This window comes from Aquarana catesbeiana, linkage group LG03, assembly GCF_042186555.1.
Source record: "Aquarana catesbeiana isolate 2022-GZ linkage group LG03, ASM4218655v1, whole genome shotgun sequence".
Lineage (NCBI taxonomy): Eukaryota > Metazoa > Chordata > Amphibia > Anura > Ranidae > Aquarana > Aquarana catesbeiana.
In genome coordinates, this window is record NC_133326.1 from 547405668 (window position 1) to 547410764 (window position 5097).

Sequence of the window (5097 nt, forward strand, 5' to 3'; positions counted from 1 at the left end):
AATACAGTGTAGTGTGGTGTTGCAAAACAAAATCCCCATCATGTCCGGAAGGCCACCAAGGAGAGGTAGACGCTCACATGCCACTAAAAGAGGGCAAGCAGGCTCGGTGTCTACAGTCCACGGTGCTGGTCATGGACATGGTGCATCTTCTGCAGGTGGCCATGGGGCACGCTTGTCCTTTTTTTTCTGCTGCTGGGACAGGGGCAGAAAAATTGGGCCTTTGGTGGTGGTGCCACAACACTGTAATCCCTCACAGATACTCTTGTTGGGCACAGGAACGGGCCCTGCTGTGAAATATTAGATCAGAAATTGTAATTACATGCCCCTGTTAAACAGGGACAGAAAAATTGGGCCTTAGGTAGTGGTGGTGGTGCCCTAAACCAAAAATATTGTTGGAAGCTAGCACCATCAAGATTGAGGAGGAATAGGATAGTCACTCAACATAGGCAGTCTTCAAGTGATCCCACATCCATAGAAAAATCAATCAGTTACATCGGCATGAGGTGCTTGGTAGCTACTGCTGATCCAAGACTGTTTCATTTTTATGAATGTGAGCCTATCACGGGAGACTGTGGACAGGCGCACTCTATGATCCGTTACAAACCCTCTAGCAGCACTGAATGTGCGTTCAGAAAGAACGCTGGATGCAGGACAGGCCAGTAGATCAACTGCATATTGAGCAAGTTCTGGCCAGTGGTCCATCCTCAAGACCCAGTAACCCAGTGGATGCTCTGTTAGAAAGGTCTCCAAGTCTGCTCTTGCCCCTAGATATTCCTGCACCATGTAATGCAAACTCTGGCGATGGTTGCTTGAACCGATCAGACCTTGGCACTGAGGACTGAAAAAGTGTCTAGAGGCATCGGTCAACCGGCCACCTTCTCCAATGTTCTTCCTCTGACTGAACGAAGCTGTCATGGTTATGCAGTAATCTTTGTCTGTCAGCTTACCTCTCCTCCATGTGTTCACCTTTAGAAGCCAGCCACTCTCACCTAGCTACTTAAATAATCTCTCCTCAAAGCATGGCTTCACCCCAGCCCCTATCAGGGAACTCTATATTAACATGTGCAATGCAAGCCTGCCTTGCTGATAAACCTTTGTGTGTTTAGCTTCCATGTGCATCTTGCTGTGTCTTCTACGTCTGATTACAGTTACCGATCTTGGCTTGTTCTTGACTATCCCTGCCTGCTTGTGACCCTGACCTTTGGTGTGTTCTATTTTTATCCTTGTCTGCTAGTCGCCCCGACCTTTGGCTTATTCCCTTACTCTCTCTGTCCTCCTGTAGCCTAATGTGGGTGTGAGCTGGGAGACCCTGGGGGTTGCGACCTGGAGCCAGTTGCAGCCCAGTCCATCCTCACCACTAGATGCTCTGGTGAACACCTGCTGGCTCTTAGACTCCGCGCCCTGAGGAATTTTACGCTCTAGCCCCTGTGGGATCCGTGTTGGTGTTCCAGCGGACCTGCCTTCCTTAATCACCTAGACTCCCATCCGCAGCAGTCAGCCATAGATTCCACTACCTTTGCGGTGCACTCCTGACCTCAACAGTGTGCGTCTGTCACCTGGCCTCAGGTGACCTGACAGAAGCCTCAGCAACACATTGTCCAACACCAGGAAATTGTAACCTCACAGGGTCTGGAAATGCATTGCACAAAACCTTCTTCAAGGCCTCCTGAAGATGTTTCATCCTCTGCTCCCTCTGCAAAGGCAGGATGAGTTCTGCAACCTTACCCTTGTAACGTGGATCAAGAAGGGTTGCCAGCCAGTAATGATTCCTTCTGTTTGATACCACGAATCCTAGGGTCCTTAAGCTGCATTGCCTTCCTGATTTTGCAAAGCCTGCAAAAGTTTGCAGAGGCACTCGATTCTGAGTCCTCTGGGTCACTAAGGATCACATGATCCGTAACAACCTCCTCCCAGCCACGTACAACTCCTTGGGTTTCTGGGGACTAAAAACCATCCCTTGAAGACTGCTGCTGAGTTTTATTCTCCACGTCCATGCTGACACAATCCTCCTTCTCCTCTTCTTCCTGTGTGTTTGGTGGGCCTGCAGGAATAATATCTGGATAAAGAGGGACTTGAGAGGTAAGGAAGTCCTCCTCTTCCTCACACTGTTCTGCCTCAAGTGCCCTGTCCATTATTCCAAGAAGCGTATGCTCCAACAGGAAGACAAGAGGGATCACTGATGTATGCATTGTCGCCATCCTTGTGGCCTCATCAAATAGTGACAGGACAGTGCATGCATCCTTGATCAGTAGCCACTGGCGTGGGGAAAAGAAGCTCCCCTGACCCTGTCCTGGTGCCATACTCACACAGGTACTCATTGATGGCTCTCTGCTGCGTGTACAGCCGCTGCAGCATTGCCAATGTTGATTTCCACCTGGTGGACATGTCACAAATGAGGCGGTTCGTGGGCAGGTTGCATTCCCTTTGAATGTCAGCCAGCCGAGTACTGGCATTGTATGACCGTTGGAAATGACCACAGACTTTTCTGGCCTGCCTCAGGAGATCTTGTAAGCCTGGGTACCTGCTCAAGAACCGCTGCACCACCAAATTCAGGATGTGTGCCAAACATGGAACATGGCACAAGTGTCCCTGTCGGAGGGCGGAGAGAAGGTTGGTGCCATTGTCGCATACAACCATTCCTAGCTGAAGCTGGCGTGGTGTCAACCACCTCTGAGCTTGCCCCTGCAGAGCTGACAGAATCTCTGCCCCAGTGTGGCTCCTGTACCCTAAGCGGTGGTTTAACCTTAAACTACGTAGAGGGTTCTTTACTGTAAGAGTGGCAAGGATATGGAATTCCCTTCCAGAGGCGGTGGTCTCAGCGGGGGGCATCGATAGTTTCAAGAAACTGGAAAGAAACCTGTAGAAACACAGAGGGTGGACTTTGAGTGAAGCACCGGACAGCAAATATTTAGATGAAAAAAGGGGAATTTTATTAAAGAGCTGGATAAAAAATACATATATAAATAGTTCTGGTGGCAATGATACAAAGTAACATATATATATATACACACTGATTGAGCCATTGAAGATCTCATGTAAACATGTATTAAGGTAACAGCAATATATACCGGACAACATGTAGACAATGATGGTAATCTCACATATTATAAAGCATCAAATTCCTCAATTCATCACAAGACAGATGAGTATAAACAGTAAATCACATGGTATTACTTGCGGGACCTATGGTCTTACTAGGTCTCACTAGACCTGAAAAGGTAAATACATGATAGCTTGAAGAATCTTGATAAAATTGGTAAGGACACGGCAATCGATAGCTCTACGCGTTTTGTGGCTTTTGCCACTCGTCAGGAGCAAGTCCCACCCTCTGTGTTTCTACACGTTTCTTTCCAAATGTATATGGGATGGATATGCATGATCTTACCAGACCATGATATCAATTAAAGTCCCTAGGGATGGAAACACATGACCCTACCATGTCATGCATTCCTGAAAGTCCCTATTTCCCCAAATCTCTTTGAAGTTTCAAGAAACTATTAGAAAAGCACCTGAATGACTGCAACATATATACAATGTAATACTGACATATAATCACACACATAGGTTGGACTTGATGGACTTGTATCTTTTTTCAACCTCACCTACTATGTAACTATATAACTCATGCACCGCATGGCATCTTTTTGCCTGAGTGCTTGCGTAGCCCCTTGAATGCTTATGGAACACCGCTGGTTCAGAGAACAAATCTGCAGAAGAGGCCATAGAGGAAGAAGAAGAGGAGGGGGTGGAGGAGAGCCCTGTGGCAGAATCACCGCTAGCATTTTGGAGGCGTGGTGGCGGAACAAGCTCCAACAATACTGAACCCTGTCCTGCATCCTTCCCAGCTGCCAGCAGAGTTACCCAGTGCGCCGTGAAGGAAAGGTAACATCCCTGCCCATGCCTGCTAGACAATGAGTCTGCAGTAATATACACCTTACTGCTGTCCGCCCTGTCCAACAAGACAAAAACATTAAGAAAAGACAGACGTAGGTCTGATTCATGGTATAACACCTAGTTTTAAAGGCACCTCATCCCTTGATATAGACGGATGATAGGAACAAGGTAAAGGGGACTTTTACGGTGCCAACAAAACTCATAAGAAAATTTTGAATAAAAGATTAATTTTTATTTGTACAAAAAAAGTTTAAAACAGATTTGTTTACAAAGAACATCTGAATTTTCATAGTTAGCAATAACAAGGTGGTTATAAAATGTGGAGGTTTGAACCAAAAAGAAGAAAATGGAAACACTAGCCCAACATGCTTCGCTGATTGCTTCTTCAGGGGATGTGCAATTCAAAGAAAGATTCGTATTACAGACTAGACAATGCAAAGAGAAAAAGGTATTAGAACAGGTATCATTGTTGTTAAGTTTAATGAGATAGATTGATGTATTATAGATGAGCAGAGTCACCACTACAAGACGCATTGACATAACCACTCACCCCACACAGTATCGCCACCAGAGCAAACGATTGCCAGATCAAAGACTCCCTCCCAAATACCCCCAAAATCAAAGGAGATGGTCAAAGTTGTGGTCATAGAGGGCAGAAGGATAAGACTGCGAAACAAAATATATTTACAATATTAAAGGATGATATAAAGAATGGATAATTTTAACCAAAAAGAAAAAAGGGGTACACCTGTCTCCTATAATGTTACTTACTTTAGGAAATGTATTGATTTAAAATGGAGTAAGTGAAAATCAAAGCGGTATTGAAGCAGCTGTAAACTACCCAAACATTGTTGGGTGTATAGAGATGATGCTACAAACAAGAAAAAAAGATGATTTAGAACCTCATTTTTGGAAGGTAAGAGTTGTAGTAAAGATAATATACAGAATATGTGAGTGAATTGGTAACAATAATTATATAAAAATTATTTATATAAAAAATGAAGGAGGGCAGACCATTAATATAGAGGTTCAATTCCAGGGACTATGTCTCCAAATCAGCCAAAGCATGAGGAGAAAAATGCTTTAGATTAAAAGGCTCAGACCAGTTAAATCACTGCACATATATTAGGGAAAAAGAATATCATAGTAAACGATTAGCAGAGAGCGCGGGTGAGTGTGACCAGCAGTTTGGAAGAATACCTG